The 22277-nt window shown below is 50.4% G+C and overlaps 1 protein-coding gene across 6 annotated transcripts in view; it reads left to right on the top strand.

Moving 5' to 3' along the window:
• The window catches only part of GRIK4 (glutamate ionotropic receptor kainate type subunit 4), a 427994-nt gene that overhangs the window by 78575 nt on the left and 327142 nt on the right, over positions 1–22277 (top strand). The window contains exon 1 of one of the 6 annotated variants that reach the window (XM_084782222.1): positions 3118–3375. The exons of the other annotated variants lie outside the window; for them this stretch is intronic. The gene's annotated coding sequence lies outside the window, so the exon portion shown is untranslated. Of the gene's footprint in view, positions 1–3117; positions 3376–22277 lie in introns of those variants that run through there. 6 annotated transcript variants of the gene reach the window in all.

The raw sequence follows: 22277 nt of genomic DNA, 5'->3' as shown, positions 1-22277 counted from the left end.
GCAAGCAAACAAACATAATAGAAATCAACATATATATGGCCAGACCTTGTCCAGACTTAATTGGAGTGACCAGGTGTAGCACCTTGAAGATGAAACTATAAAACATTTCCAAGTGACACTGATGACCAGCCAAGTGTGGGAATCCCTGGGACAGATGAGCCTTGTATTTGTTGGTGAGGGCCTCCGACCTTGCACTGAGTGTTGAGAGGGAGAGAGTCAACGCTCACTCACAGCATAGAGCCGGTGGGAGATCGTGTGCTGTACGGTGCTGGGCTCAGGCCTGCTGTCCCAGGCTGCACAGAAGAGAGTTCGGTCCTAGGCAAAACCTCTCTCAGTCTCATTTCCTTCACGCGTTAAGAAAGACAGATGAAGCCTAGGAGCGCCAGAGTATCTTTGGGGGAGCCTGAAAGGACAACGTGCAAACCCCAAAGTCCCTGGCTTAGTCCTTGGGCCTGGTGAGTTCTCCACAGTAGCCCTAGCTCTTTTAGAAAGCCCAAGGCTTTTCACATGATCTCTCAGCGAGCATTTGAGAGCTGCATCCCTCACCTCTGTCAGTCCCTGTCCTTGGCTGCTGGTACAAGAGGCTCCTGTGTCACCTTCTCTGTGCCTAGTTGTGGGGGATACCGAGGTGAGGGAGGCCTCATCACTGGCTTTCATCCTTAGCATGGGGTGGGGAGGCTGGTGTGATAAGGCAACGCCTTGTGTATGGCACACCAAGGTTCACTGGGTACAGAGTGGCCCGGAGTAACTGGAGGCCTGCTGCTCTCTGTGGGCCTTGATGTGGGAGAGTGTGGTCCTAAGTTAGGAAACTTCTTAGAGTATGCTTCAAAGGAGGTAGCAGGGTTTCACAGGGTGAATGAAACTCTGCAGGCAGGCAAGGTAGTAATGGCTCCCCAAGGGAATGTGTAAGGCAGCTGTGAGGGTGAGGAGAGTGTGGACTGGTAAGATATGTGTCTGGGTGTAGCCTTGTCCCCACCGAGTCTCTCAGGCTCTTCCTCTTTTCTCCCATCTTGGGAAAAGGCACACACACACACATCAGGACAGATGCCTGAAAGTTCATCTGCTTGCTGCTTGATTTATCCTTCAAACCTTCAGTAACTGATTTCCAGTCTCATAAAATATTAAATACATCCATATATTGAATATCACATTTTGATACGTTTTCACGCCTCATTTGCCACGGAAGTCAAGGACAGATTCACATTTTTCATGGCATGGGGCCCAGATTTGTCTGCGCCCAGTGTTTTATGGTATACCCTCACCCACCCTTCCACACAGACCACATTCCTCAGTGTCTCACTTGAGCAGCCACGCTGACAGCACACTTGGCATGGAGCATGGCAGGCCCAGGGCAGAAAGGCCACATACATCATCTTGGGCAAGTTATTTACATAGTACTGTAAACATTTGTGGAAGGACAAGGTCTCTGCCAGACAGCGACCGAGCAGGTAGCTGAGCTTCAGGGGAAGGGCTTGGTTACCTGCGGGCCAGGGCACATTCATCTCTTCCAGCCCTTTCTGCTCCCACACCCTCGATGGTTTAATGAGCACCTACTAAGGGTTAGCCTTATTCTGAAAAGAGGAAGTAGGCCAAACCCCCAGATGTTGGGGGGAGGGGAAGACTCACAGGCAGCTGGAAAGACATCACAGAAGGACCCAGCTCTCCATGGAGCCAGGTGCTGTCTAGGTATGCATGGGCAGAGGGCATGGGGAACCAGGCAGCCATAGTGTGTGCTCATAAGGGATGCCATGGGTAGCAGGAGAGACAGGTCCTCTTTCTAAGCTGGGGATGCTTGGAGTGGCAGTGATCACGTGGCTCAGGGAGGGTCCTGGAGGGAATTAAGTCAGGGTGGGAAGGAAGGGCCAGGCATGTAGTATTTTAGAAGCCACAGCATGAAGGGATTTTGGGTGTACCTCATAGACACTGAGGCAGCAGTGTACAGGAGAGCGTGACTGTGAGCAGGCAAGACAGACGCGTGGGGTGATATGGCTGGTTCAGCAACGGGATCTGAGTGGCAAAGGGTGACTGATGAGGTCTAGGAGCCAGGAGACGAGTGTGGGTATGAGATCAGAAGCTCACTGGGGTAGAGACGCTGAGAAGACTGAGGGCACAGATGATGACAATCACAGTCCCATCAGAAGGGTGGAAAGCACCTGACAGGAAAAGAGCTGGGAAACGCAGACATTTACCGACCGAGCTAGGGAAGAAAGCCAAGTAGCCAAGTGATGAATAACCAGAGAGGTAGAAGGCAAACTGCAACCAAGTACACAGTCACCGGGGACAGTCCGAGGAAGAGGTGGTGGCAGATGCCAGGTGCTGAGAGGTGGGACAGTAGTTCAGTGAGGACAGAAGTGTGTACTTCACAGAGAGGCTTTGAGGGAGCTTTGAGGGAAGTGTTTTTCCTCCAAGTGTTGGGGTTGGGGCCTAGGTCTCAAAGGTTTTGGAGGTTTTGGAGCATGGAGAGTCAAGGTCAGAGTGCTTCTTCTGGAATAGATGTGCAAGGTCAGAGGCTGGGTGAAACTGAGGATGGGGGAGCTAGAGAGGAAACGACTACAGCTTAGAATGTGGCAATGGGCTTAGCCAAGGAGGCAGCTAGGAGGCAGGTTAAGGGAGGGCTACTTAGGCCTTAGCGGCACCAGGCTAAGGGGGCACATGACAGACCTTCAGGGCCATCCCTACTTGGCATTCCTCTGGGAGCCTGTCCACTCTGGATCCTGAGTTTGTGCTTGTGTGAATGTGTGCCCGTGTGTGCATCCCTCTAGTTTTTGTTTGTTTGCTTTTGCTTTGTGCGTGTGCATGTGCGCACGAGCACGCGCTCATGCATTTTAGAGTAAATGCTGTCCTAAGTCACACACTAGTCTCTGCCCTTCCTCTTCCTGAGAGGTGACCTTGGTCATGACCCTCAGTGAGATTCGAAAACTTCCTCCTTGTGGTGAAGGAAGGACCTACTGCATAAGTTGTGAGTGTCCCAGTGCACAGTGCTGATGTACCCGGAGGGCTTTTGCCTGTGGTACTGACAGCCACCAAGGCCAGTGTCTTCCTAGATTCAGGAGGTGTTCACAGAAGCTGTCTCTGCAGCCACTGGCCCCGCCCTGAGTCCCCAGCCTTAGCCCTCTGGAAGCCCTGGTGTCTGCTGACCTTGGATGCTCCCGTCTCAAGGTTGGAGGGCCTGGCTGGCTGGCAGCCTGTGGACAAGGAAGTGGCCTGCCAGCAGGAGCCTTTTCGTCTTTTTCCTCTTCAATTCCAAGCCACTCTGCAACCCACTGGCAGGGGGATTATTGAATCTGATTTGTTGAAGTACAATAGCAGATTGATTTTGTTGCCACGAGCATCTGTGACAAATTCCTAGTGAAGTTTGGACGGTGCAATTGTGAGGTAATGACATTTTAATTATGTGTCATATTTAGTCTGGCTGCATTTAGAGGCCTGGGGTGGAGGGCCAACCCTTGAGTGCTTGCTCCCTGCCTCTCTGCTCCTGCTCCCTTTCCGTCAGGCATGTTTATCCTTTGTCTAGGCTTCCTGCTCAGAGATCTTGGTTTGAGCAGTTGGGGTGAAGTTCAGGGTAGCTTGGCACTTACACAGAACTCAGACCTTTCCGTCTTTCCTACCCAGCGTGCACCTGTCCTCGCTCTCATCTCTCCCTTCATGCTTTGCTTTTGTTCTTGCTCTGTGCTTTAGCGTTCTACTGTGTGTCCCTCTTCTCGTTAGTTTTCTCTCTTTTCTACCTCCACTAAAGAGCTGTGTGATTTGGGGCAATCCACTTACCTTCTCTTCTCAGTGAAGGAGGTAGGCTCCTTGGTTAGCATGAATGCGTCACTTTCTTAGATCTGTAATCTTTTCTCTCTCGCCCTTGGCCTCCAGTTCCAATTGATGACTAGTCCTTGATGGAGTCATGTGGCCCCACTGAGTGCCCCAGAGCAGGAATTTCCCCTTGTATAGTAATGCTAGAAGCCCAGGCTGCCTTCTATGATTCTGTAGCCTTTCAAAGGAGATGGATTTAGTGAGGAACCAACCTGCTCCCCCCTCCCCCAGCACAGCCATGTAATTGAAGAAAACATGAATGTTAATGATGCATTTAGCATTTGGAAGTTAGAAGGGTGATTAATATGTTGTAAGTTGTATATTAACACCTTCACAGTGGCGTAATGAAGACAAAATATACATGCTCTGAGATGGGAGTCTTTCTTTGTTCTTGTGTGCAGGCGCCTGGTTGCCAGCCCCCTAAGCCCAGGAGCACATGGTGGAGCTGTGTGTGTGTGTGTGTGTGTGTGTGTGTGTGTGTGTGTGTGCTGCACCTACCTAAGCTAGATGGAAGATGGAGAACACAGCGGTGTCAGATGTGACTTGCAGAAAAACCAGGAGTTGGGGGGCATGGTCATTCAGGATCAGCATGCCTGGAAGATGCTGTGGCATGCTCCCTGTAGTCTGTGGCTGTGGGTCTTCATCATTGACTGGGGTGGCAGGGGGTGAAGGGAAGGAAGGAAGCGGGAGGGGAGGCAGGCACGCTGCAGGACCTTGAGCTTCAGAGGACTCTGGAGATAGGCCCAGGGTTTGCCTGTGGCCAAGCTGTGCTTGGTGTCATAGACCTGGGCCAAGTAACTGATGCTACAACATTAGCCCAGTTGGTTTCAGTTTCGTGTCCATGTTCACTTAGATTATTTAGGCTAGAACCTCAAGGTCACAGCATGTCACAGTAGGAAGAATCAGAAAAGAGCATCAGATCCAAGTCTGGTCATTGTCATTGAGACTGAGACCAGGGAATGGCAGAGACGGATTTGTACTAACAACTTGAAGTTGACCTAGGGTGGCTCGCTCTTATCTGTTGCCCCTTAGTACTCAGATTGGCATGCTGGGACTTGGGGACCGTGGCTCCTGGGCTCAGATTCTAGGTTGCTGCTGAGGACCTCACCCCAAGTGTTTCAAAGTATAGAAGAACAGACAGGGTGTGGTCAGATTCGAATTCCAGTTATAACTGTCTAGGCTAGTGTTTCTCAACCTTCCTCATGCTGCGACCCTTTAATACAGTTCCTCGTGTTGTGGTGACCCCCCACCCAACCTTAAAATTATCTTGTTGCCACTTCATAACTGTGGTTTTGCTACTGTTATGAGTCATAATGTAAATAGCTATTATGCAGGATTGGATAGCTGATATGCAACCCCTGTGGGGGCGGGGGTTGCAACTCACAGGTTGAGACCCACAGCTGTAGGCCTTCACAACTGCATGCGTCCTGCAGGAATAGCAGCCAGTGTGTCACATTTGTCAGGTTCACTTGCACCCTGGGCGCACACGTTCACACGTGACTAGGAACAATGTGTTTGTGGACACTTAAGTACATTTCCTAGTGCAGAGGCTCTTGGAAGATGATGGTTCCAGATGGTGGAGATGGTTCAGTGGAATAAGAGAGCTTGCTAACCAAGCATGAGGACCCACACCCCTTAGCATCCATGTAAAAAACATACTGGGCGTGCCTGTGTATACCTGTAACTCCAGCAGTGGGAGGGTCAGAGGCGAATCAACATTGGGAGCTACACGGCTGGCCAGGCAGCCTACCTGAAAAATGTGAGCTTCCAGTTCAGTGAAGGACACATAGATGATGGTTCTGACAATATAGGGAGGAAGAAGCCAGTGGCAGCCTGAGACTTGTGGCTGCTCAGGCTTCCCTGGGGCTGAGCCAGTCTTTTCCAGGGCCTTACCATTTGTGGTGGTTTGAATGAAAATCGTCCCCATAGGCTCATAGGGAGTGGCCTTACTTGAAGATTAGGATATGTAGCCTTGTTGGAGGAAGTGTGTCACTGGGGTGGGCTTTGAGGTTTCAGAAGCTCAAGCCAGGCCCAGTGTCACTCTCTCTTCCTGCTGCCTGCCAATCAGAACGTAGAACTCTCAGCTCCTTCTCCAGCACCATGTCTGCCTGCATGCTGCCATGCTTCCCGCCGTGACGACCTCTGAACTGTCAGCCAGCTCCAATTGAATGTCTTCATTTTTAAGTGTTGCTGTGGTCATGGTGTCTCTTCACAGCAGTAGAAACCGTAACTAAGGCACCATTCCTCTCTCTTCTCCATTTTCTGTCTCACTAATGATGAGGAAAGGAGAGAAGAGGCACCCTCTGAGGGATGCATGGAGCCTCTGTAGCTCTGAGAGGGAGAAGCCATGGGATTCAACCATCACCAGTGTCTCAGTCACTATTCTATTGCTGTAAAGAAACTCCATGACCAAGGCAGCTCTGAAAGCACGTGACCAGGAGCTTGCTTGATAGTTTAGGCATTAGGCTAAGGCCGTGACGGCAGGAAGCAGGGTGGCAAGAATGGTGCTGCAGAGAGAGTTGCAAGCTTACATATGATCCAAAAGCTGGAGGCATGAAGGAGAGAGCACACCTGGGCCTGGTGTGGGTGTTTGAAACCCCAGTGCTCATCCTCAGTGACACACCTCCTCCAACAAGGCTACACTCCCTAATCCTTCCTGTACCATTCCAGTAACCGGGGACCCAGCCTTCAAACGTTTGAGCCTGTGGGTGCCGTCCTCATTTAAACTACCACAGTCAGTTTGGGGTCTCTGCCAGCACACTCACATCCAACTTCTATGATCTGCATGCTTCCTCACTGCCTACCACCCCATGTGGGTCAGGCACCTACTGTGTGAGTGAGGAACTTACTGTGTGCATCATCTGCTACTCTTGCTGTTGGACTTTGCTTGCCTCCCCAACATTGTGTGACTTTCTTTTACTGGGTCCTGAGGATGGACCAAATAAAGGGCTCTATACAGTTTGCCTCAGGGAAGCAGTGAGTTCATTGGGGTTGTTTACAGAGGCATGTGTAAGTCAAAGATCGTTGTATCACTGGAAAACCCACCTCAGCATGGGTGACTGCTCATGAGAGTCACATACTTGGAGTGCCACCCTCCCTGCCAAATTCCAGGCAGCTCATCTGGTTGGTGAGACCCTCCTCCCTGCAATTCTGAGGCTCCAGGTGCTTCCTGGGTGTGTCTGTCCATTTTCCTTCAGTCCCTAAGTCTTTTTTTTTTTTTAATTTTTATTTTTGTATTTGAATAATTTATTCAGATTACATTTAGAGTGTTATCCTCTTACTTGTATCTTCCTGTTTCCCCTTCCCTCCCTCTTTCACCCTATTCCCCTCCTTTAGGCCTGTGACAGAAGGGGACCTCTTCCCCTACCATATGATCACAGCCTATCAGGTCTCATCTGGGTAGCCTGCTTATCCTTCCTCTGAGTGCCACCAGGCCTCCCCACCAAGGGAGAGAGGTATGGGAGAATGGGGAAATAGAAGGACCCAGAAGGTCCTGGAACCTTACAAGAAGATCATCAAGGCTGGCAGATCTGGACCCTGAGGGGCCTATACAAACTACTGTACCAACTAAGGACAATGCATGCAGTAAACCTAGACCCCCTATTCAGATCTAGCCAGTCAGTTCCTAAGTCTTAAAGTCCCCTTTTTCCTTTCAGGCTTTTACCCAATTAGACAGACAGCTCTGCAAGGTCAGAGGCTACGCGTCTTTCTTTTTATGCTTTTTGCTGTGTTAGTTAATTTTTCACCACTCTTACAAATACCCAAGGAAACTATTTAAAATAGTACTTTGACTTCCGATTTCAGTCCAAAGCCTGCTGATTCCATTGCTTTGGGCCTGAGGCGAGTCAGAACATCATGATGGCAAAACCATGTGCGGGAGAGGAGCTGCTCACCTCAGGCTGTCGAGGAGCAGATAAGCAGCATGCTTGTCCTTCAGGACTCCCTCCTTTTCCTCCTCTCTGTTCTGCCTGGGCCATCAACTTATTGCTTGGTGCCACCAACATTCAGGGCAGCTCTTCTCTATTAGACAATCATTTAAAACTTTTTTATTTAAATAATTTATTCAGATTCCATCTCAATAGTTATCCCCTCACTTGTATCTTTCCATTCCCCCTCCCTCCCCTCCCTCTTTCATCCTTTTCCCCTTCCCTAGGCTTGACGCACCCACTTGGGCACACCGGAAGTGTGCCTTCTTCTCTTAGGTGTTTTTCACTTGTGTTTGAACAGATGAGCTTGGTGTTCTGGTGAATGCAGCCTGGAATAGATACGGCAATTTCTCCAAGATGAGTCTTAAGTTTGCTTAGGAAACATAGGGCAGCTGCTAGTGATGTGGAGTCTGACCCAGCTTCCCTCCTTGAGGAATTGTGACTTGGGCCCTACTGCTTCAGGAAGCTCTCTGGTAACTGTCGCTGCTGTCCTCCTTCCACGGAACTTTGAGTTGCCCTTCTTCTAACTTGCTTGCCATATTTCATTTTGTCCTACGTCACTTGCTACTGTAGCCTACTTCCTGTAGGCTCTTGGCTGCTATGTCTGGGCCAATCATTACTGCATGAGGTGCCTAGTTTTATGTCAACTTCCCACAAGCTGTAATCATTAGAGAGGGGGGGACCTTGATTGAGAGAATGGCTTCATGAGATCAGGCTGTAGGCAGACAAGCCTGTGACTGATGGGTGTGGAAGGGTCCAACCCATTCTGGGCAGTGCCACCCCTGGGCAGGTGGTCCTGGGTTGTATAAGAAAACAGGCTGAGCAAGCCATATGGAACAAGCCAGTAAGCCACACCCTTCCATGGCCTCTGCATCAGCTCCTGCCTCCACGTTCCTGCCCTGACTTTCTTCAGTGTTGACTCTGATGAGGAAGCAAAAGCCAAATAAACCCTTTCCTCCCCAAGTTGCTTCTGGTCACGGTGTTTCATTGCAGCAATAGGAAGCCTACCTAGGACGCTGACATCCTGTCCAGCTGTGAACTACATAACGGGCGATGTCTTTGCCCAGTGTACTTCAAATAGAGCCTAAGTGGCATTTTGTTGAATGAATTAATGGCTTATTATATTTTTAGGCTGGAAGCCTACTGAACTGGTGTCTCAGCATTAGGCTGACTTTTCTGATAATGTTAGGTTCCAAGAAAACAAGGGTTTTATTAAATATTTCTGGGTCCTCGTGGTATTGGGCAAATAATGTTTAATGGTTAATTAAATCCTGATCGAGCGCTTCGAGGTTTTTTTTTTTAATTTTTTTTATCTTATTAAGACTTCTGAAGGAAAAGAAAAACTTATTAGCCTTGTCAAGGGGTGGCAATATTGAAAGAATTGACTGAGCCTGATTCCCTGTGATGAACTGCCTAGCATGTGGGATTCCACAAGCGGAGCTCTTGTTTTTCTGATCATTCCCTGACAGGCACTGATTACTTTAATGAAGGCAAAAGATCTCAGTTAAAGGGGATTATTAGACTTGACAATTGAAGTCGTAAATGTAGCCCTCATTAACAACTTGATTAATTTTGAGCAGCCTTATGGTGGACAGTAGTTGGCTTTGGGGCTTTGTGTGTGACAGAAAGAGAGGGAGGTCCCTCCTCGTTCTAGGCTAGAAGGAAGCACAGCAGAGTTCCAAGCTTCCACCAGCCCTGAGGGTGTGGAGTCCTGCGCAAGGAAGGGAGCACAGGGCAGAAGAGAAGGAATCTGGGTAAAGGAGAAAATGCACATGACGTAGACTGGGGCATTCATGTGAGAGAAACCATTTCTAGCCAACTGGCTTCCTGGTGAGAGGTGATCTGTGTGTGAGTGGGGGGGGGAGGTGGGGATCAGCAGGCATGGAGCCTGCTGGGGCTGGTCCTGTTGTGGGATTGTGGACTGTGGAAACAAGGAAGAGGCTTTCAGTGTCCGTGTATGGAGCGGAATTGAGAGAGCTCAGTTCTGGAGCTAGAGGGATTTCCAGTTACCCCTGAACTCAGCTGCATGCTTGCTGACTGGCTGAGCATGGGTAAGTAGCACTCACTCTGTGTCTTTTTCTCTCCTTGGGGGCATCACAGTTCTCTGTCTTATGTCCAGGGAAACATGGCCCTCAGCTGGGACTAGAACCCGTGTCTTGTGAATTGCACACAGTGCAGCTGAGGGAAAGGCCGTTGTCCATGTCGTTAGTTGATGTTGTTGAGCTTTTGAAGACACAGAAGTCCACAGAACAATAAAACCCATTAATCTGCGTAGGGCTGATGTGCAAATGTGATCTGCAAGCCAAATAGTACAGAGAAAATTAACCAGGAGGGTGGGGCAGCATATACACTCTGTGTGTGTGTGCGCATGTGTGCGCGTGTATGTGTGCATGCAGGTGTGTACTTGTACACACAGTGTACAAGCGATGACTGGTATAGATCTCAGAATCAGATGGCACAGAGAGGAGATGCCCTATGTGTTTCCATCCCAGAAATGCTGGGCCCCTGTGTGGAGATGACCCAGGTGCTGGGGCAGGAAGCCCTGGCACTCTGAAAGGACTCTTGAGTGGTCCAAGAGGAGGGCTTTGCAGTTCTCTGTCAGATGAGATGCACTTTGCACCCTAAACTACTCATTGTCTCAGGGTGCCTGCACCATTGAAACTGGTCCTGATGATCTTTTCAGCCAGATTGCCAGCTGGCCACCGGTTTTTGGATTGGGGGAATCTGTGACCCCGGAGACACTCTGTTCCGTCCCCTCGTCAGCATGTAGTCTGTTTTTTTCCCCCAGGAGTTTGGCTGGAACCAGAAGCTGTCAATCACCCTCCCTTCCTGTCCCTGGCTCCTATCAATGAGCAGGCTGTGCCCATATCTTGGTCCATTGCCTCTGAATCCCTACTCTCTCCGCCGTGCTTGGGAAAGGGCTCTTGTGTGTCTAGTATTAGCCACGAGCCTGGAAAAGCAGACCTGAGGTGAGGACGCTAGTGTCAGTGATAAGTGGTCACTTGGGAGGCAGCCGCAAGTACGTGGCGGAGAGGCTGGAAGGCAGTGAAGATCAGGATATCCCACTGGTCAGGATTGCTTTATGTGTGATTGCCCTGAGTGTGAGTGCTGTGAGGACTCCAGAGATGAGGAATTTCACAGGTGACCTTTGGGACCCACATCAGGACACCATCTGTTATTGAGCGTGAGGGAGTGTAGAGCGGCCCTGGCCTCTCTTGTCCACTCTGAGCCTACCTCCAGGCCACATCTGCTCGTCTAGGCTGTGGTGAGGGCCCTAACACCACTGAGTGGATGACAGCTGCCCTCGGGGTTCTAGAAGGATCTCTGCCATCCGTATTTCAGGAGGAGGTTTAGCCAGGAGGCCAGGAGCCTGTGACCATGTCCCCAGGAGGAGTCATGAATGATGCACATTTATCATCAGTTTCCTAGGTTCCCAGCATGGTGTTAGGAGCGGCTCTTGCACATCTCACGTTGGTTCTTTCCAGATCCCGTGATAACAGATTTCTCAGGTCTGCGTCCAGATGTGGGTGCATATTTAGAGTGGTATGTTTTATTTTTCTGGGGCAGCATCTACAAACTTCAACAAGACTCTCAAAAGCAGTCTCTTGTCCTCCTAAACGCTTAAGATTAAGAGCCCCAGTACGTTCCGAGAACAGCCTGTGCCTTGTTCTTTCTTGTGTTTCCACTGCTCTCTCAGCCCCTGGCTTTGAGTAGGTACTCATAGCAACTGTCAGTGAACAGTGATGAAGACACTAACAACTTGTGGACAGGCAAGTTGCTAATGGAGAGGTGCACAGCCTTGTGGAAGATTTCTGGTTTAATTTTTTGATAAATATCTATTGGATTCTCACTGTGTGTCAGGGAGCACGGTGCCATTACTGCATTTGCCACCGCTGCTACTACCAGCTACTATTTATTGGACATAATGTGACATATCAGACCTTGTACAGAGCTCTTCACAATTAGACCTGGCTCAGTCCCCACGATGATGTGCTAAAGTCGACGTCTTGTCCATGCCACTTGTCCCGTGATCACACAGCCAGAGAGTGGAGACACTTTCCTTCCAGCCCACATCTATCCAGCTCCAAAGCTAGGGTCTTCATCATGAGTCATTCATCTTCAGGGCTGGGTGGTTCAGTACTGAGAGCAAGCGAGGGTTTACGAAACTGTGCCCTGCTTCCTCAGGGAGCCTGAGTTCTCTGGCTGGGATGCAAGCCTCATGCTCAAAGTCCCTCTCTGGTGACAAAGAAACACAGTCACTCTGGGTCATGGCAAGGACAGGAATGGCCCGCGTCTGGAAGATTGGGGGTCATCCCAAGGGCCTTCCCCTCAAGCTAAGCCTTTCCTCTGCTCCATTTTCTTGCCTGTGATCAGCTGATTTCATGGAGTTCTGCGGGCTCTCAGGGGGTTGGGTACTTAGAGCTGTCAGGAAGACATATTGAAATCATTTGAACAGGTGATCATAGAGCGTGGTGAGATTGCTCAGCGCACAGAAAGCATGTCTATGCAGAATACCCCTCCCTGGTGGTCAGTGGGCACGGTGTTTACGGGATTTCCTGTTTCCGTACAAAACACTTCCTGGCAGTGGGGTAGGGGCTGAACTGTCAGGAGGTCAGGTGGGGCAGTGGTCACAACCTGTACAGGGCAGCTGAGAGGCCGTGGGGAGTTAGAAGTCACTCACCTTTGCTCTGCCAAAGCTTCGTGACTGGTTTCTAGTCCCGCCTCAGCCATGTGTGGTGCAAGCTTGCCCGTTAGTCAGTTTTCTGTTATTGTAGCAACATATCTGAAATGACTATAAAAAGTAAAGGTTTATCTTGGCTTGCGGTTTCCAAGGTTTCAATGCATGAACAATTAGCTTTGGTGGCACACAATGGCAGGACCGCATAGCAGAGGAGGTATTCATCTCCTGGCTGGGACTTGATAAAGAGGAAGGAAAAGTGGCCAGAGTCTCAAGATGCCCTGCAAAGGTATTGCCCCTGAGACTGACAGACCTTCCTCTGGGGACCCAGCTTTTCAAGGCTTTACCACTTCCCAGTGGAACCACAGGCTGGGACTATGCTATCAACACAAAGACCTTTGGGGGGCATTATCCAAACCGAAGCTCTTGGTGGACAAGTCCTTTAAGCGTTGTTTCCCTTTTAAAATGGGGGTGTGGTTTAGCCAGTTCTGATATATGGCAAGCATCATGGAGCCTGCTAAGCCAGGGACATAAGTGGACGTGCTCATGTCTTTCCACAATGTCAGAATTTATTGAATAACAATAAATTCACAAGCCGTGTCAGTTTTGATAGCAGCGATTTGCCAAGCCGCCCTGATTTCCTCGATAGCTGGCTGGGGCAAACGGGGGGCTCTTTTATTCCCATCTTAACTACTAATGTCAACTCTCAGATCACACGTCACGCAGCACACAGTAAATCTATCCATCTCTGTATGTACATATGTAGGTTACTGAGTGGCAGCAGAGCATTAGAGAAGCTTCTGTGGGGTTCCAGAGGCATTTGCCTGTGTGTGCCTCCTGGGTGGTGCAGGCTGGCGATGGAGTTTATAAGCTCAGCAAGGTGCAGGGTCACTCTTCAACTGTATTTGCAGAGCTAATGGAGGCAAACGCTGCTTGTAAATTGGAGTCTGTGAGGGCAAGACGTAGCCTGGGAAATCTACTGTTTTATACAACGTGGAGTAACTTAGGGCAGGCCACGGCCTAACCGCAACACTCTGAAGTCTGTACCGGTTTTGCAGCAAGAGTGTTAAGGCAAAGGGACCTTGAAAGTGCTTACAGCGGAAGGGGTAGAGCTGCGGCTGGTCCCTGTGTATGCTCATTCTTGTCGCTCCTAACTAGAGTGCACGTGCAGCTGCTGCTGCTCACTGAGGCTACAACGCGCCAGGCAAGTGGAGTACTTCCTCTACCCTTCCCAGCAGCCTCCAGGGTTAGTGGCCATTCTCACTCACACTGGTCCTTCAAGTCAGATGACTTCGAGAGGGTGGCCTGCCTTAGGTCACACAGTCTGAATTGGGGCACAAGTGAGATGGCACTTGTATGTCAGCTCAACTCCAAAACTCCAAGCCCCTAATTGCTGGGCCCCCCTTTTTTTATATCTCTGTTTGAGTATACCTCAGCATCAAGTACATTTCCAAGCTCAAGCCAGACTGCCCACGTAGTCCGTGCGGCTCAAACGGAATGCCTTGCGCTCTGTGCTCGGATCACTCCTGTTTTCCTCATTTGGGACATTTCTTTCTTGTCATTATTCTATTGGTTTTCATGCGGCTGCTGTAACAAATGACCACACGCCGGGTGGCTCAAAATAGCAGAAATTAATTCTCTCAGCATTCTGTACACCAGAAGCCTGAAGTCTCAAGGCGTCAGTGCGGCAGTGCTCTCGGTAAAGGCTCCAGTAAGTTGATTTTGCTGCTGGACCAGCAGCTTGTGTCTTTAGGCTATCGTTGGCTTGTGGGCCACATGTCGCTAGCCTTTACCTTTGTGGGCACACTGTTCCCTCCTTTTCTGTGTGTCTATCATAAGGATACGTGCAACTGCATTTAGGGCCTGCCTGATATGGTCCAGGAAGCCCCCGCCTCCAAAGATCCTTGATTTAAGCGTATCTTTTGTCAGTTCAAAGTTTTGAGGCTGAGGCTGCTGACCTGTCAATCAGAGGTGGGCATCCTTTAACCGTTCTGTAGTTACAGGTTCGCAAACCTCTTATCTCTGCTGTGTACTTAGTTCTGCCCATGAATCTTTCTGCAGCCCACGTGGCCACATCGCTGACATTGGAAGCCTCGTACAGCCAGTTCTTGTCACTTTGGGACACAGAACCAGAGCCTCAGGGCAAGTCTTCCAGATACAAAATATCCTTGGCCAACTTTATGTGTTTCTTGCCCCTAAAATGGAAATTCTTTCAGTCACTCTTATTTCTCTGTGGGGGGCAGATATCTCTTATTTTCATTCTTTCCTATTTCATTGAAGGGAAAAAAATGCTGATTATAATTGCAGTGGTTTATCATGATTGTCAACTTAATTAGACCTAGAGGCACCTAGGAGATTCGTAAAGCACACTTCTGGGCATGTCTGCGAGGGTGTTCCCATAGATGATTAGCCCATGAGGGCTGTGACCTAATCAATGTTAAATCCACTGATAGATTAGAAACTTCTGGGAGATGGAAGAACTGTGGCGAAAAAGGCTGGAGAAGTGAATTACTTAGGAGCATGCCTTGGAAGGATACATCCTGGCCTTGGTTTCTTCTTGTTCCTTCTCCCTGGTTCTGGTCGCTGTGATGTGACCAGCTGTCTGCCCACCCTTCCCTTCATGATGTCTAATGGCTACGCATCTTAGTGTCAGGGAGCCACGGGCTATGCACGCTATGCACCCATGAGCCACAGTAAATCCTTCTTCCTGTCAGCTGCTTCTGTCTTGCACTTGTGGGCAACAAGGAAGAACCACTCAATCGTCTGCTTTCTTGGTTTGTGATTTTGTTCTTCTTTGTCTTCTTCACAAGCTGGGAGCTTCCTTTGCTTCCATCAGTGAAGCTTCCCAAAGAGAGAGGGCCTGCCCAGGATGGGGCATTTACATACTTTCCCACCTCTACCTCACCAATGACCCTTCCAGCCCCCCTTCCCGCCTTCCCCTCTGGGCCCCTCCCTCTCTCTCCTTGTCCTGCCTCTCTCCATCACAGCCTGGCTTCTGCTTTGCCATTCTAAGAGGCTAATGTGAAAATTGCTCACAGATGGCACAAACAATATGGAAAAGAGCCTCTGTCTTCATTAGAGCAACAGAAGACAGTGTTTTAAATGATTAAACTGTTATTGCAATGATCACACCGCAATCTAAACATCTTCTCAAGGCTTTGCCTAAGCCTCTTGTCAAGGGCCTAGGAGGTTGGAGATTTCAGGGGCCAGGACCAACAGCAAGCTATGCACTAGTGGTCCAGCCTTTCCTATGACCTTTGAGGTGGAAAACGTCGGCTAGCAATACAGGGGCAGTGCTTGCTTGCAGCATTGCAGCTCGTTACCTGCCACTCAATGCAAAGGTCAAGGGCCCTGACCTGGGTTGTCTGTGGGGTTTCCCCAAGCATTTTGATCTCTTTCTGGTCTCTAAGTAGTCCACAGGTACTCCTAGAGAGCTGGTCCAGACCCAGCTCAATTTTCATAATCCTTTGTTCTCTCAGCACCTCTCAGGTGTCAGCTGGCTCAGGGGGAGGAAGGCCACCTGGGCGAAGTTCTTTGTAGGACATTATTGCCAGGCAGACACTTTCATCTCTTCCTCCTCCAGCCTCATTTGCATTTTTCTGAAGCATCTTGGGAACTGCTCTCCTCTTTGTTCCCCTTAACCTGCTAGTTTCTTCCTTCCCAACCAGGAAACAGCTCCCAAGCGTGGCCAGCCTCCCTTCCTACCTGGTGCCTCAGGAAAGAAACTGCAGAAAGCCACGTGGCAGAGGTGTGTCGGGGTGGGGGTGGGGGTGGGGTAGGGGGGAGTGGAGTAAGGCTAGGCTCTTGTCTCTGGTCACTTGAGGGGGGACAGCAGTGATGGGGACTGAAGAGAAACCAAGAATAGATGAAGCATGCCCATTATTAAAAGATTAGCAATTTCGAGACCTCATTGGAACTAAATAGAGTGTGTAAAATTTCTGTTGGCTTCCCCTAGGTGTGATTAGTCAGGGCAGCTGCTGAAGCTGGGTAAGCGCCCGAGCTACTTCCTGATCCTAGAAGGATAGAAAGGAAAGCAGAACCCAGAACTAGGGTGGGGCTGGGGGTGTGCTGTGCAGAAGAAAGGGCTGCTGGTAGCAATAGGCATTGGTTTCATGTAACCCAGGCTAGCCGCAGACTCCCTATGTAGCCAAAGCTAGCCTTGAAGTCCTAGTCCTCTCTCCTGGAAATCACAGCCTTGCGCCACCATGACTGACTTAACCTATGCTAACAAGTGTCATTTGCTCTCATTGAGAACATCCAAGTTGTAATTTGTCAGCTCTTCTGCTACACTTTCTAGGTCTTTCTGTTATTTTGCACAGGGACAGCTCCATCTGCCTAGAACAGGGAACATTTCGGTCTGGGTTTCAGTGGACAGAAGTCAGATCTGGCTTGCCTATTCCTATCTCCTCCCTGTTCCAAGAGGAGAGAGCCAGAGACATGGTGGGAGCTGGTGGGCGGGAGGATGGGTGAATCAGTCTCTCCAGGTGGAAGTGCTAGGCTGCAGGGTAGATTCGTGCCTTGGGTGCGGAGCTTGTGCAGATGGGTGCGGGGAGGAGGCCAGGACGGCGCTCCTGCCTGGCCCGTCCCCGGTCCGGCTTCCTCTCTGCTTCTTACTCTGATGAAGGGCCCTGACACAATATTTAAAGGAACAGAAAAGGCCAAGTTCATTTGCTGGGGTGGAATTAAATTAAAGAGAACAAAATTAAAAGCTTTTCATGGAAAGAGATCTCTGGGATAATTTGATAGAAGACTTTAATTATTCAAAGTGCACCGCCACTCCCCCTCCGAAAGATGTTTTAGGAAGATCTCATTTGGGTGACCACATAACATTATATATGTGTATCTCTCTGAGTTCTTACTGCTGTTACTGATGCAGAGGGCCACCAGCAGCCTAGGAAAGGGGGGGCTTCCTGTGTGCTGGTGACAGATGAGGGAAAGCTGTGCCAGCCTGGGGAATGATGCCTTGGGAAGCAGGAAGTGAGTGTATGTTACTTAGATTAGACACCAGCAAGAGCTTGAAATGCGACCCGCTCCCTTCTTCCTTCTTTCTTTCTTTCTTTCTTTCTTTCTTTCTTTCTTTCTTTCTTTCTTTCTTTCTTTCTATGCGTGTGTGTGTGTGTGTGTGTGTGTGTGTGTGTGTTATATGTAAATGTGTGTGGAGGTCAGAAGAGGATGTCAGTGTCCTTACACTATCACTGCCTCCTTTATTTCCTTGAGACAGATTTTCCTGAACCAGGAGCTAGACTGGCAGCCAAAAAGCCCCAGAAAACCTCTTGCATCCAATCCCCCTGCTCCCAACCCCGACAGTGCTGTGGTTACAGGACTGCCTGGCCACACTTGGCTTTTCCATGTGGGTGTTGGGACTTGAACTCAGATCCCCATGTTTGCACAGGAAGTGTCCTTAGCCAGCAAGCCACCCCCTGGCTCTGTCACCTCTTTTAGTTGATGTGGTACTGACATTTTCTTCTTGAAAGGAAGAGAATGAGTTTGCCTCTGGTTCGCCCTTGCAGGAGAGGGGGTATAGGAACACCAAGGAGGCTTTGCTGCCCCAGGGCCACACTCTGGGTGGCTGCAGGCTTTGTAGTTATGTTGCCTTTCCTCTGACATATTCCTGACCAATAGGCCCCTCAGTTCTGCGCTTTTTGTTCCAGATTCTTCCCAGGGACCACTAGGATGGAGTTCTTTCCATCTGGACCAAATTGCATCCTCCTGCAAGCCTTCTCGTTCTTTGCTCAGAGCCCACATCATCCAAACGTTCTCTTGCTGGACCTTCAGTTTCCCTTTGAGGCTTGTCAAGAGAGCGTAGTCATGTGACACAGCTGGGTCCTTCTTGAACAAGAGGACAAAAGTAGTTATCATACGCTCTTCCCTAAAGAACTAGGGCTTGCTGTGACCTGCATGCAGCTAGCCCTAGACAGGTAACACCAGGCATTGGGCAGTGAGAGCCAGTAGTAGACAGCTGGTGGGCAGGCCTGGCTTGGAAGCTCCCGGGCCAGCTTCTAGGGCTGCCCAGCTCAGCATCCATCTGAGTCAGTATTCTGCAAGTCCCCGAGTCCTTGCACACAATAGGTTTTGCATTAATGCTAGCTATGAGCTGGGTGGTGGTGGCACACACCTTTAATCCCAGCACAGGAAAGGCAGACAGGAGCAGAGGCAGGGAAGTCTCTGTGAGTTCAAGGCTATAGAGTAGTTCCAAAACAGCCAGGGCTACATAGAGAAACCCTGTCCCAACAAACAAGCGAACAAGTGGCTGGGAAAACAACACGGAAACACTGAGAGCCCATGTTGACCCCCCCCCCCCAAGTCTTTTCTTCATCAATGGGAGCAACAGGCCTCACCATCTCCTCAGACTGCTGTTCTATGGAAGCTTCCACCTGCCCCAGAAGCATAAGTGATGCAGGCAGAGCAGGACCTGAGCTCTACCAAGCTCTAAACATTGTTGTTTCGACTTCCCAGGGTCATCCTGTGCCTCCCTGGAAGTGGGACCTGGTGCCTCCTGTGCTGGTTCCCTGAATTTGCTTCCGGCCCTTCCTCTTCTCCTTAACTCTTGGTATAAGCTGGGTGAGAAAGCATGGGCATAGGGCTACCTGGCAGCTCCTAAACACCGTCACCTCCCAGGAGCAGGGCCAGCTGCTGCTGAAAGGATGCCCTTGCCCAGCCACTGCCATTGTGGCCTTAGGGCCACTGGTCCCCTGAGGCAGTCATGCGGGAGCTGTGCACTCTGGCCAGAGGATGGAGACTAGCTCTCATGAGGCGAGCCTGAGCTACCAAGCGGGTAGCAGGTAGCTGTCCCATCTGACAACATGAAATTATTTGTGACTTTTTCATTCACAGAATTAAAATTTAGCGTGTGCATATGAATGTTTTGCCCGCAGGTATGTCTTAAGCAGCATGTGGTGATGCATAGCTGTAATTCCAGAATTTTAGAGAGGCAGAGGATCAGAAGACTGGCTTGATGTGCTGGTTAGTTTTATGTCACCTTGACAGGAGCTGGATAGTCATCTGAGGGGAGGAAGCCACATGTGTGTCTAGTGACTGAAGAGGCCAGAGGAGGACATCATATCTCTTGTAACTAGAGTTACAGACTGTGGTTGGGAGCTGCTATGGGGTTGCTGGGAATCGAACCCAGGTCCTTCGGAAGAGCAGCCAGTACTATTAGCGGCTGAGCCATCTCTCCAGTCCTTTCATTCATGTGCCTCTTTAGACAGTCTCAGGTATCCCAGGAGTCTTAGGTAGGGTTACTGTTGCTGTGATAAAACACCATGACCAAAACTACTTGGGGACAAAAGGGTTTATTGGGCTTACATGCCTTGAAGAGGCATTTTCTCACTTGGGGCTCCCTCCTCTCAGATGACTCTAGCTTGTGTCAAGTTGATATAAAACTAGCCAGCTCACCCAGGAACTCCTCACCACTCACTGTCTCTGGAACCCACCTTACTCACATCAAGGGATGTGACTTGTGATCTGCTCAGTTCCATTGGGTGAATAGAGTAGCGTTCTTCGGGGTCATAGGTCTCCTGAAGTCAGGGCCAGTCTCCCATGATTCCTCCTGGCATTAAGTGCTATAGGCAGAGAGGGGCTTGTAAAGTATGAGGATCACCATGACAACTGCAGTCTGTTGGCTATATGGTGGGGGTGGGGGGGTATGTCTTGCTCTACTTCTCTGGTGGATTGAAGAATAGAGGGGTGGCTTGCTCCAAGGGGCCCCAGGAGAGCAAGTTCTGTGGCATCCTTCATCCTGCAGCCTGAGCTGCGTCGTGGGGCTCTGACTTAGAGGACTTCTCAAGCAAGGGGAGAAACTCCTGCTTGATTCTCAATGCTTCCCCCTGTACCATGAAAAATACATGTGAAGTAAAGAGCAGTTCCAGGAACGAACACCCTTCGCCCCTCCTGCTCTACCTGCCTTTTTGAAATATTTATTGAGCTGGCAGGCTGTGCCTTATGCTGGAATGCCGGCAGTGGAGAGCATTCCCGTTTACTGCCCTCCGAGGGACCCAGCGTCGAGTTAGAAAGGGGACGTGCATAGCAGGGAGGCACGAGGAGCAGCCGTAACTAGCCTAGCAGCTCAGGCTGAGAGTGTGGTGAGGTCAGCCCAGGCGCAGGCCTTCTGGAACAAGTGGCCGGGGTTGGGGGCAGTGGAGGGTGAGTATAGGAGAGGGAAAGAAAGCAGGGCGGGGCGCAGAATGGTGGCTGGTGATCTGGCCGTGACTCCCGCCTGTACCACTGAAGACCCACGCAGCTTTGGACAGACCACCTTCCTATTTGTACTTCGAAAGGCAGAGGCAACAACAGGAGCCATTCCCTAGGGTTGTCTGAGGGCTTTAAATGAAATCAATAAGAACCTGGTAGGGACATTCCTGATAAGGCGTTGTCCCCACCTGCAGCTGGGGCTGTGGTCTAGCCTCTGAGGGTCCTTCTGCCACTAAGCTCTATGCCTTGTGCCCAGAAGCTATCTGAAGCTCTGCTCTGTGCCTGTGTACCTGGCCATAGGCTCAGGCTTCTAGCCAGTCCCCAGGTACCAAGCTGAGCCAGCCACAGCCCCTCAGGCAGGTGTGAATTAAACCCAGCCTCCCTCCTGCTCCATTCCGATTGTCTTCTGAGGCAGAAAAGTGCCCCTGCCAGGCCCGCTGTTGTTTGTATTGACAGCTTCTGCCACGTCTTCCTTGCGGCTCTCTCCATGCTGGGCAGCCAGGGAGCTGGCCTTTTGCTGGGAGATGGGATATCTTGCCTTCCGAAGCAGTGTCAGCTCACCCCCTCAGGAGCCTGACATTTTGTCTGCACCAGGGTAGAAGCCTTGGTGCTAATTGGCCTTGTCCCAGCTGTCCCAGCACTAATCCCACATCGAGCCTGCAGTTGCACCAGCGAAGCCACAGGAGCGCAGGACTCAGTGTAGAGATGAGCACTGGCCAGCTGAGCCTCCAGTCATGGTGGAGGAGGCTGGCCTGGCTCCTGCGCTTTTTGCAGGGCTGTGAGTCGCAGGGTCATCTCTGTCCTAGGCTTTGCAGGCAGGCCCTTTCAAGTCATCCCTGGTCTTTGGAATAAGTCAGGAGTTCCTAAAGCCTGTGCAGGAGCTAAAACCCTTGGGAGTGGAAAAGCTATCTTCCAGGAAGCTGCTCTTTCACTCTGATGGGAAGCCTGTGTGGCCACATTGTGGGGTGCCCTTAAGAGAGAGACCTTAGGCAGTTTGCTTTCTTCCATTGCCATGCATGTGACGATATGAGGAGATGGCAGCCACCTGCAAGTGGGGTACACACTTCCAGTCGGTGGCACCTTGCTACTGTTGCTTTCATGAAGACACTCATATTGTGAGTGTACAAGTGCTAATTGAGATAACGGAGCGAGGAGCCAACCCGAAAGCCTGTGCCCTAATGCTTTCCCCCTCCCTGTAGCTCCCTTTTCCTCCCACGTCTTAAGCAAGGCATGCCATGTTGGAATGTAGGGTCCACTCAGAACTCCACATTTGGCTCTCAGGGGCCTCGCTATGCTGGTTGGTTCTATAGCCTGGTTAGCCCAAACTGCACAATGGTGGCACTAACATTGTCCCAATCATCTCTTGTCACCTCGGGCCCTCTTTGCCTGTCTTCTTTGTCCTCTATAGGAATAGCACTCAGGTTAGAGGACACAGCGTGGCCTGGGGTGGATGAGCACTCCCTGAGCTGAGATAGTATAGTTCTGATAATCTCTTGAAGCCTCCTGCCCGAGGCTCTCACGTAAGAGGCCTCTGTGTTTGGCAGGAGTCGGCCTTCTCAAAAAGCGCCTGGGCACACCTGTCCTGTGTGCTGGCACTGGGGCTCAGAGTATGCTATCAGCTGCAGGGGATGCCTCTGTGGGACTCGATGACGATTTTGTTGGTGAGTGTGCCTGTCTACCTT

This window comes from Acomys minous (assembly GCF_964271855.1).
Source record: "Acomys minous genome assembly, chromosome: 5".
In the NCBI taxonomy this organism is placed as follows: Eukaryota; Metazoa; Chordata; class Mammalia; order Rodentia; family Muridae; genus Acomys; species Acomys minous.
The sequence above is the reverse complement of the archived record's forward strand: the minus strand, read 5'-3'. Positions and strand labels throughout refer to the sequence as shown.